This window comes from Salvelinus namaycush, chromosome 16 (assembly GCF_016432855.1).
Source record: "Salvelinus namaycush isolate Seneca chromosome 16, SaNama_1.0, whole genome shotgun sequence".
NCBI lineage: Eukaryota > Metazoa > Chordata > Actinopteri > Salmoniformes > Salmonidae > Salvelinus > Salvelinus namaycush.
The window spans coordinates 10903277-10915396 of NC_052322.1; the positions used below are offsets into that span (position 1 = coordinate 10903277).

Genomic DNA, 12120 nt, shown 5'->3' on the forward strand with positions numbered 1-12120 from the left:
GTATGTGTTTCTCGAAACAACGGTAAGTTTTTGGCTGTGTCGGAATCGTAAAGGCAGTATTGTTTTTTAATATTTTAATTTTAACAGTGTCTAGGGTTATTGGGTGCACATGAATGTGTATTTTACACTCAAGCTTTTTGTGTGTGACAGCATTGTCTATAGCTCACTATGTAGCTATGTATTTCCCTTAATGGTCCATTTTCAAATTAGGTGGTTCATGGCAAGGTTATTATAGTTTTGTGATTTAATATTAGTTTTTATTTCTATTTGTTTTTTAAAAATCTTTATTTGAAATTCTATTTATTTTCAGTTAGTTTTCAGACTTGATTTAATAATTTTTATTTAGTTTCAGTTTGATTAAAGCATTTCTATTTCGTTTTTATGTTATTTAGTTTCAGTTGTACTTTTAGTGTCAGGAGCAGAAAGTAGCCTATGCGTGGGAGGCTAGGAACCTATAGTTTGTTTTTTGGGGATGTCACTTCTTGCCACTGGGAAGCAGTAATACATAAGGGGATGGGCCAGGACCATTAGATATACATAACATCTCTGTAGCTATGTCATGATGGCATCTGTGAGACCATGGGTAGCGCCATTGAGGCCATCTCCATCTTGAATAGTCAATTTTCTTCTTCATCAGTAAAATTAATTGGCTGATCCCTCCTGATGACCCGACTATCACGACTCCAAGCGGGTCATCAGGTTATGCAAAACAGGTCATCAGGAGAGAGCAGCCAGTGAAGTTGGAAGTCCCGCCCAGTTGACTAAACCAAAATAGCAAAAGTCCTCAATGGTGCTGCCCTATGCGAACACAGGCTTTTGGCCACTAGAGGACTCCATACAACTCCATGGCCAGAAGATAGGTTTGGTTAGGTTTAAATGATAAATCAATCGTAATGTGACTTGGATTTAAAGGATAAGTGCCTCGACTGGTACAAGAAATATGGTGGAAGGAAACTCTTTTGCCCATATTTACACCAATCCAATGTTTTTTTTAACGACTGGTCTGCCTGGATAATTGCCTTGTTGTGTTTTAGGTTTGTGTAATTTCTGCAAAATGTCCAGGTATGGACGTATGGCACATTTGCAGCAAAGGTATTCATATTCAGGTTTTGAGATGAGTTTATTCTAATAGGGCTTGCTCCAGATAAGAGCATATATCCCTTTGGAATACCTGTGTGGGATCAACACTTAATTTTCTATGGAAACGTTCATTACTGATATACATATAGAAATGTTCATCACTAAAACCTAGTGAGGTTCTTCTGAATATGTATTAGTCGGAGTTGTTACCTGTAGGGCAGAATTTGGTTTTGGGCTTAAAATGGGTACCAGTTTGTTGTTGGGTTTCTAGGCCTGAAACAGTGTTTTGAGAAAACGTTCTTAAATTTAATCTTAAGAAAGAATGTAAACAGATCTACTTTCTTGAAGGAGTTCCCACTTATGCTGAGCACTTGTTGGCTGCTTTTCCTTCACTCTGCGGTCCGACTCATCCTCAACCGTCTCAATTTTGTTGAGGTCGGGGGATTGTGGAGGCCAGGTCATCTGATGCAGCACTCCATCACTCTCCTTCTTGGTAAAATAGCCCTTTCACAGCCTGGAGGTGTGTTGGGTCATTGTCCTGTTGAAAAACAAAATGATAGTCCTACTAACCGCAATCCAGATGGGATGGTGTATCGCTGCAAAATGCTGTAGTAACCATGCTGGTTAAAACTTCTCTAGGATAGGGGGCAGCATTTTCATGTTTGGATGAAAAGCATACCCAAATTCAACTGCCAGCTACTCATCCCCAGAAGATAAGATATGCATATTATTAGTAGATTTGGATAGAAAACACTCTGAAGTTTCTAAAACTGTTTGAATCATGTCTGTGAGTATAACAGAACTTATTTAGCAGGCGAAACCCCGAGGACAAACCATTCAGATTTTTTTTTTTGAGGTCACTCTTTTCAATGGGTTTTCATTGGGAATCCAGATTTCTAATTGACCTTCTTGCAGTTCCCACCGCTTCCACTGGATGTCAACAGTCTTTAGAAATTGGTTGATGTTTTTTCCTTTGTGTAATAAAGAAGTACGGCCATCTTGAACGAGGGTCACTTGAAGTGTACTGTTTGATAGAGGCGCGTGACCAGAAAGCTAGCTACAGTTTGTTTTAATCCTGTATTGAACACAGATCATCCCGTCTTCAATTTTATCGATTATTAATGTTAAAAAATACCTAAAGTTGTATTACAAAAGTAGTTAGAAATGTTTTGGCAAAGTTTACAGGTAACTTTTGAGATATTTTGTAGTCACGTTGCACAAGTTGGAACCGGTGTTTTTCTGGATCAAACGTGCCAAATAAATGGACATTTTGGATATATATCGACGGAATTAATCAAACAAAAGGACCAAATCTGATGTTTATGGCACATATTGGAGTGCCAACAACGGAAGCTCGTCAAAGGTAAGGCATGAATTATATTTGTATTTCTGCGTTTTGTGTCGCGCCTGCAGGGTTGAAATATGCTTCTGTCTCTTTGTTTACTCTGTTGCTATCCTCAGATAATAGCATCGTTTTCTTTCGCCGAAAAGACTATTTGAATTCTGACATGCTGTCTGGATTCACAACACGTGGAGCTTTAATTTTGTATCTTTCATGTGTGATTTAATGAAAGTTTGATTTTATAGTAATTTATTTGAATTTGGCGCTCTGCATTTTCTCTGGCTTTTGGCCAAGTGAGACAGTAGCGTCCTGCCTAAACTCAGATTTTTGGATTTCAATATGAACTTTACCGAACAAAACATATATGTATTGTGTAACATGAAGTCCTATGAGTGTCATCTGATGAAGATCATCAAAGGTTAGTGATGAATTTTATCTCTATTTCTGCTTTTTGTTACTCCTCTCTTTGGCTGGAAAAATGGCTGTGTTTTTCTGTGACTTGGCTCTGACCTAACATAATCGTTTGGTGTGCTTTCGTCGTAAAGCCTATTTGAATTCTGACATATTGGCTGGGTTCACAACAAGGGTAGCTTTAATTTGGTATCTTTGATCTTTGTGTGATTTCATGATTTTTATAGTAATTTATTTGAATTTGGCGCTCTGCATTTTTACTGGCTTTTGGTCAAGTGGGATGTTGGCGTCCCACATATCCCAGAGAAGTTAAAAGGATCTGCCCCTTTTTTCCAATTTTCGCCTAAAACGACATACCCAAATCGAACTCTCTGTAGCTCAGGCCCTGAAGCAAGGATAAGCATATTCCTGGTACCATTTGAAAGGAAACACTTTGAAGTTTGTGGAAATGTGAAAGGAATGTAGGAGAGTATAACACAATATATCTGGTAAAAGATAATACAAAGAAAAAACCAACAGCATCTGAAATGCAAAGGCCATAATGTATTTTTCCAGCCCAGGTGCAATTTAGATTGTGGCCACTAGATGGCAGGAGTGTGTGTGCAAGGTTTTAGACTGATTCAATGAACCATTGCATTTCTGTTCAAAATTTTGTATCAAGACTGCCCAAATGTGCCTAATTTGTTTATTAATAACTTTGTTTGAAATTGTGCACTCTCCTCAAACAATAGCATGGTATTCTTTCACTGTAATAGCTACTGTAAATTGGACAGTGCTGTTAGATTAACACGAATTTAAGCTTTCTGCCAATATCAGATGTGTCTATCTCCTGGGAAATGTTCTTGTTACTTACAACCTCATGCTAATCGCATTAGCCTACGTTAGCTCAACCGTCCCGTGGAAGGGACACCAATCCCGAAGAAGGGATAGGCATCCCGTTAACGGGACAGTTGTAACTCATGCAGCGTTTTGTGTCACGATCGCAGATTTTAGAGAAACAACAAATGTCGGTACATATAAGTGTCTTATATTGGTTGAAAGCTTAAATTCTTGTTAATATAACTGCACTGCCCAATGTACAGTAGATATTACTGTGAAAAATGCCATGCTATTGTTTGTGGAGAGCTCCTAACAAAAAAACACTTTTTTCAATGCGATAGGTTTGATAAATTCACCTTTGAAGGTGAAAGGTGTACTTACATTCTGAAATCTTGCTTTGGTTTATCATCCAAAGGGTACCAGAGATAACATGAAGTGTCGTTTTGTTAGATAAAATCTTTTTTCATGTCCTAAAAAGGTCCATATAGCATGCACGATCGATTTTGTATTTCCACTCGTTCAATTTGCAAAGAAAGGAATCTGGGAAAATCTCATCGTAAACATTGTTTCAACGAGTCAAATCACGTTCATATCTATTCCTCAGAGATCCTAGAAGGTAACAAGACTTCACTATTTCATTAGGGGTGTAGTATATCATATAGGACAGTGTTTTTGGTCATAGAGCGACGCATTCATAGCCGGCCGATGACGCGGGCGGCTATCACTTGAGCGACTGTATCTTTGTCAAATAAGCACCAATCGGGGTCAAACAAAGCTAGCTAGATAGCCAATGAGCTGGGCTTTATGGGAGTATCTGGAAACCATGTATATGTCGTAAAATGTAGCTAATAACCTTGTACCACAGCATGTCTTTTCATTGTGGACAATAATTATAAGGATATTCAGAGTTATGAAGTTATGAAACCTGGTTGTTTTGCAAATGTTGAACTTATAATATGGCTACTAATACTAATACTAAGCTAAATCAAAGTCCAAGTTTACAGATTTGATGATATTCTTGCAGAAGATATTATTTGTATTTTCTTCTACCAGGTCTATTGTGTTATATTCTCGTACATTCAATTCACATTTCCACAAACTTCAAATGGTGCCAAGAATATGCATATCCTTGCTTCAGGGCCTGAGCTACAGGCAGTTAGATTTGGATATGTAATTTAGGCGAAAATTGAAAAAAAGGGATATATCCCTAAGAGGTTTTAAGTGTGCCTCGAATTCTAAATGAATCACAGACAGTGTCACCAGCAAAGCACCCCTACACCATAACACCTCCTCCTCCATGCTTTACGGTGGGAAATACACATACAGAGATTATCCGTTCACCCACACCGCGTCTCACAAAGGCACGGCGATTGGAACCAAAAATCTCCAATTTGGAATCCAGACCAAAGGACAAATTTCCACCAGTCTAATGTCCATTGCTGGTGATTCTTGGTCCAAGCAAGTCTCTTCTTATTATTGGTGTCCTTTAGTAGTGGTTTCTTTGCAGCAATTCGACCATGAAGGCCTGATTCACATAGTTTCCTCTGAACAGTCGATGTTGAGATGTGTCTGTAACTTGAACTCTGAAAACATTTATTGGGCTGCAATTTCTGAGGCTGGTAACTCTAATGAACTTATCCTCTGCAGCAGAGGTAACTCTGGGTCTTCCATTCCTGTGGCAGTCCTCATGAGAGCCAGTTTCATTATAGCGCTTGATGGTTTTTGCGACTGAACTTGAAGAAACGTTCAAAGTTCTTGAAATGTTCCGGATTGACTGACCTTTATGTCTTAAAGTAATGATGGACTGTCATTTCTCTTTGCTTATTTGAGCTGTTCTTACCATAATATGGACTTGGTCTTTTACCAAATAGGGCTATCTTCTGTATACCCCCCTACCTTATCACAACACAACTGATTGGCTCAAACGCATTAAGAAGGAAAGAAATTCCACAAATTAACAAGGGACACCTGTTAATTGAAATGCATTCCAGGTGAATCCCTCATGAAGCTGGTTGAGAGAATGCCAAGAGTGTGCAAAGCTGTCATTAAGGCAAAGTGTGGCTATTTGAAGAATCTCAAATATAAAATATATTTTGATTTAACACTTTTTTGGTTACTACATGATTCCATATGTGTTATTTCATAGTTTTGATGTAGAACATAGTAAAAATAAAGAAAAACCCTTGAATGAGTTGGTGTTCTAAAACTTTTGACCGGTAGTGTAGGTAGAAAAGTAGATAAGACAGAGTTGCGCGTCAGTGAGCTCTTTTTTGGAGAGGTTAATTTCCGGGTCCTGCTGTAGCTCCATGTCCATGGCCTGTGTTCCTGTGCAACCAAAGCTAATAGTTTCAGTATAGTTTTAAAAATGCGTATTTATTCTTATTTCAGTTTACTAAATAGTTTTTCCAGTGGATGAGCACCTCTGTTCCAGGACTGACCTGGTCTGACTTGCTAGCCCAATTTTACCCATTCCAAACCATGCAGCCAGAATCTGGCCTCTACCATCCAAATAGTAACTATATTTACCTGTCACCTGTTAACCGTCAGAGCATAGTATCCATAGCTACAGTACTTGATTCCTCACTACCTGTAGTCATAGTAACATCACCAGCTAAGTTGGTTAAGTGACAGACTTATCTGTATAGTTACAACAACGTTGAGTAATTGTTGCTGGCTTAGCCACAGGGTGTGGTCGCTACGTCATTTTTGCCGCATATACAAAACAAACAAACATATTCAAAGGTTTCATTGAATCTGAGAGCCCGACTTCTATCCAAGGTGTGGCTACATATTAGCAATCATGTTCAATTACTCAGCTCTCATGCCAACATTACCCGAATAGCATCTCACCAATTTTGGAGTGCAAACCAGAACAGGAAAGCTCAACACAGATTTCTCAGACAGGCAACCTTTTCAACTCCTCAGTCTCAAATGTAGTCCATTCTATCAAATCAAATCTTATTAGTCACATGCACCGAATACAACAGGTGTAGACCATACAGTGAAATGCTTACTTTACGAGCCCCTAACCAACAATGCAGTTTAAAAAAATACAGATAAGAATAAGAAATAAAAGTAATAAGTAATTAAAGAGCAGCAGTAAAATAACAGTAGCGAGACTATATACAGGGGGGTACCGGTATAGACTCAATGTGCGGGGACACCGGTTAGTTGAGGTAATATGTACATGTATGTATTCTAGTTTAGTCAGATTTGGTCTTAGTACTTGTAAACTTTGCAAGTCCAGACTACAGTAGTTGTGGCCAGGATTGGGCTCAATTACAATTAAATTCAGGAAGTAAACTGAAATTCCAGTTTACTTCATGAATTGAAATTAAATCAACTCCAGTTGTTATTTTAGTTGCCACTGGTTTTTAACCATGAGCATCTGTTTCAAGAGCTGTCAGATCTCACAGGCATTGTGTGGAAATGACAGGTCAATGTGTCAGGCCCTATGGCAGGTCACACCACTTCTCTGTGTTTGTAAAATACCCTCTTTGTGAAAGACACCTCAGTGATAACCTATTATGTGCCTACCTTTAGTGGTGATGTCACTTTCAAGAGTACACAGTAGTTGACCAGTAAGCAGCCATCTCTAGGGCTAAAGCCAGATCTTCTTCGTCTCTGATTTTCTGGTGACATGAGTTCCTGTGTGGTGAAGTAGGTAACTATAAATGAAGTAGTATTGTGCACTACAAATGCATCATTTTGAATGGACTTCTTTCAGCCTATGAGAATTGTACAGTATGATTATTTGCCAATTTAGTGATTTAGCAAGAGGTCATCCCCCACCACTATGTAATCCATGTCATGTTGTCAATCACTCAATCTGAAAAGGTGTGGTAGAGAAAGGCTTAGCCCCCTGGTGCATGTGTCATTATCTCTATCCCATCCTGGACTCTGACATCTGCTGTGAGACAGGACCTGGGGGTTTTTAAGGCCACATTTAGTATAATTATTTATAAAAATGATCTGTCAGTGGTATTTTGCGGAAGGGACACACTGATTGGAAAATAGCCTAATCTTCATGATTTATGTTCAAATTTGGAGGTTGTGTTACGGTTCTTCATTCTTCATTCTTCATGCATACTATATCCAAGCCAGTGTTCCTACCCTCTCTCCTGATACTGTTTGGTTAACTGGGGTGGATTTTGAAATCCTTTGCGCCTCTTCAGTTGTTTTAAGATACTGATGTTTAATCTTGCTTTAGTGTCTACCTACCAGTGTTATCTACTGCATGGTATTAGACAAACACAGCATAGCACTATAATAGGCCCTAGAGCTCAATCTATTGTGCTTAGCAGGGGAATGTAATTCAGACAGTTTCATTAATTTGCCTTTCTTGAAAACCCACAGGACAGTGGGAGTGATCAATGGTATTGCACATCTAGAGTTTTGAACATCTAGAATTGTGTTACGGTTCTGGTCTAATTGTTGTATAGCACACTGTAGTACTTATACAACTAATATAAGGACAGGACATGAGACGGGAGTAGAAATTTACGTGGGCATTGTTTAATGCGTTTCACAGGAATAACATTCCAAGCAGGTGCCCTAAAGGGACAAAACTAGAATATCAATACACAACATATTCCTCCCCCTTTACTTTTGATGACTCATAAGGAAAAAGTAAATATTCACTGTTTTGCCTATTGTTTTCTTATTAACATAAGTTCTCTTATTAATGTAAATAAATGAACTTTTCAGAATAACATTTTCTAAACTAGGGAAAGAGGGTAGACTGCCTCAGTTCCCAGACTTAGGTTAGAGGTTAGTCTGAACTAAATAGTCAACCTGTCAGGGGTCGTCTTTCTCTTGCAGGGTAATGACAACCTACAGGTGAGTCTACAGTCCCATTGTCTCTGAGTCTGAGTGGTGATGGTGTATGCCCAGACTGGGGTGCAACAGTACCCTGAGTAGGCACTCTGACTGGTTCAGGTGAGTCTGGAGCACTTTCCACATTTGTAGGTTGCTTCAGGGGATGGCTTGTAGTCATGGTAGGTCTCCAGTAGCTGATCTTGGTTTGTCACTTGACAGGAGTCATCTCTGAGGTTGGTTCCTGGCAACAGTTGATCAACGTGTCTCATCCAGATGATGTTTTCCGGTGTGTCAACTGTGTAGGACACAGGCCCTGTTTGTGCAACCACTGTGGCTGGTATCCACTTTGGACCTTTGCAGTAGTTCCTAACAAGAACTCTCCCTCCAGCTATGAAGCCTCTGTCTTTTGCTTTGCTCCGTCTCCCCAACTGTGCTCTCTTGAGGTCTCAGGAGGCCGAGTCGCATGCAAAGCTGTCTTTTCATCATGGCTGATGCGGGTGCCACTTTGGTTGTAGCGTGGGGAGTGTTTCTGTAGGTTAACAGAAAGGTGTTTAGGCGCCTATTGAGGGAGCCGTTTTGATTATTTTTTATTTATTTTAAAGCTTGCTTCATCATTTGGACAAACCTTTCAGCGAGGCCGTTATTTGCAGAGTGATACGGCGCTGACTTGATGTGCTGAATTCCATTTGCTTCCATGAATGACCGGAACGCTTCAGACACCATTTGGGGGCCATTATCGCTAACGAGTTGCGTTGGCAAGCCGAAGCGACTGAAGATTGACCATAGCTCTTCGATGGTTCTCTCCGCTGAGGTGCTTTTCATTACTGCCATTTGCTGTGTGCGTCAACTACGACTAAGAACATACGATCCTCCAGTGGGCTTCCATAGTCTATGTGGACTCGCTGCCAAGGCTCCTCTGAGAAGTCCCATGGGTGTAGTGGTGCTAGCCGAGGCATTTCCCTCATCTTTTGACATGCAGAACATGACTTGACCTTGTCTTCGATAGCTGCGTCCAAATCTGGCCACCAAAAGTAGCTGCGTGCAATCTCCTTCATTCGCACCATGCCACAGTGCCCTGAATGGAGTTCTTCAAGCACCTGCCTTCTCATTTGCGGCGGTTTGATGACTCGAAAACCCCATAGCAAGCATCCAAATTGAACTGTGACATCGGTTCTCCTCACTAGGTAAGGTTGTAGGCTGTCCGACAGTAGAAGATTTCAGCCTGGGTGTGCTCAGTGTGTGCGATAGGTAATAGGTAGATAGGTAAGGGAAGCCTTAAGAGGCCGTCTGCATTGCAGTGCTAATCAGACCTTCTGTACTTGATATCGTACTGGTGAGCAGATAACAATAATGGCCATCGCTGCAAGCGACGGAATGCCGGTGTGGGGACCAAAGATGGATGTGAGGGGTCTATGGTCCGTCAGCAGTGTGAATCGTCGGCCAAACAGAAACTGATGAAATGTATTAACTCCAAACACAATGGCGAGTGCTTCACGCTCTATCTGTGCATAATTGCTCTCGGCTTTACTTAAAACCTATTAAGGATAGGTGTTCCGCTAGCGTCCCACCTGGCCAACAGCCAGTGAAATTGCAGAGGGCCAAATTAAAAAACAGAAATTCCTAAAACATACAAGTGTTATACATCGGCTTAAAGATAAACTTCTTGTTAATCCAACCACAGTGTCACATTTCAAAAATATTTTACGGCGAAAGCAAACCATGCGATTATCTGAGGACAGCGCCCAGCACACAAAACATTACAAACAGTAACCAGCCAAGTAGAGGAGTAACAAAAGTCAGAAATAGCAATAAAATCACTTACTTTTGATGATCTTCATATGGTTGCACTCACAAGACTCCATGTTACACAATAAATGTTTGTTTTGTTCGATAAAGTCCCTCTTTATGTCCAAAAACCTCCGTTTGTTGGTGAGTTTTGTTCAGTAATCCAATGGCACAAAGCGAGGTCACAGCGTGCAGACGAAAAATCAAAAAAGTACCATAAAAGTTCGTAGAAACATGTCAAACAATGTTTATAATCAATCCTCAGGTTGTTTTTGTCATAAACAATCGATCATATTTCAACCGGACAATAGCTTTATCAATAGAAAAGGAAAAACAAGAAAGACTCGCTCCTGGTCACGCGCAGGACACATCGATGGAAATTTCCACTGGCCTCTCATTGAAAGTGGTGTTTCTCCCTAATTTTTCTGAGTAAAAGCCTGAAACAATGCCTAAAGTCTGGCCACATGTAGTGGAAGCCGTAGGGATCGTGAACTGGTTCATAAGTCTTTGTATGGTGGATAGGCTTTGAATGGAATAATAGCATTTCCTGGATGGATTTTTCTCAGGTTTTCACCTGCCATATCAGTTCTGTTATACTCACAGACATTATTTTAACAGTTTTGGAAACTTTAGAGTGTTTTCTATCCAATACTACCAATGCATATGCATATCCTAGCTTTTGGGCCTGAGTAACAGGCAGTTTACATAGGGCACCTTATTCATACTAACTACTCAATACTGCCCCCAGAGGCCCAAACCCAGAAATGTTTTAAGGTCTGTTATGCGAAAGCAATTGGCCTTTCTTCACCTGATGGCATGATGTGTGAGACAACCACACCAACGCCATAAGGCGATGCATCACATGCCAACTGTAATGGCAAGTTGGGGTTGAAGTGGGTTACTGCCTCTGACTGAGCTAAGGCTGTTTTCACTTTCTTGAAGGCCTCCTCACATCTGTCTGTCCACTTCCACTGTTTGGTTTTGTTCAAAGTTAATGCAGTGGCTTTAATATGTTAGCTAGGTTTGTCACAAACTTTGCGTAGTAGGTCAGTAGTCCTAAGAATGATCTCAGCTGACTCACGTTCTGTGGGGATGGAGTTTCGCAACGGCCTTCACCTTCGATGGCGCCTTGTGGAGCCCCGAACTGTTGATGACGTGGCCCAGGTACTCAACAGAGGGACAGAAAAATGTGCATTTTTCCTTCCGGACCCTCAGACCGTACTCCTCCATTCTCTGTAGTGTAGCGTTCAGGTTTCTCAGGTGCTCTTGCTCGTCTTTGCCGGTGATGAGTAGATCATCGAGGTAACATTGGACCCCAGTGAGCCCAATCAGTATCTGGTCCATAGCTCTCTGAAACAAGGCCGGAGTTGAGGTGATTCCAAAAGGAAGCCTCTGGTACCTGTACAGTTCTTGTGACTCTTGGTCCACATGCATCTGTAGATAGGCCTGCCATAAGTCTATCTTACTGAATTTTTGTCCTCCAGCTAAACCAGAAAAGAGGTCGTCAATGAGGGGTAGTGGATATTTTTCAGCAGTCAAGCCTGGGTCAATGGTGACTTTGAAACCACCACAGAGTCTGAGTGATCCATCTTTTTTTATGACTGGAACAACGGGTGTAGCCCATTCACTATCATTCACTGGATCCAATACTCCACTCTCGACTAGTCTGTTTAGCTCAATTTCAACTTTTGGTTTTATGGCGTATGGGACAGGTCTAGCTTTGAAGCATTTTGGTTTGCTGTCTGGTTTCACGGTCAGTTTAACTGTTATGTCCTTCATACTGCCAAGTTCTCCTTTAAACACATCCGCGTGTTTCCTCAATATCCCTTGTAGGTTTGTGTCCTCTTTTGCAACCATGTGAATTT

The 12120-nt window shown here is 40.6% G+C and overlaps 1 protein-coding gene across 1 annotated transcript in view; it reads left to right on the forward strand.

Moving 5' to 3' along the window:
• The window catches only part of LOC120060968 (kazrin-like), a 244800-nt gene that overhangs the window by 150053 nt on the left and 82627 nt on the right, over positions 1–12120 (forward strand). The gene's annotated exons all lie outside the window — the stretch shown is intronic.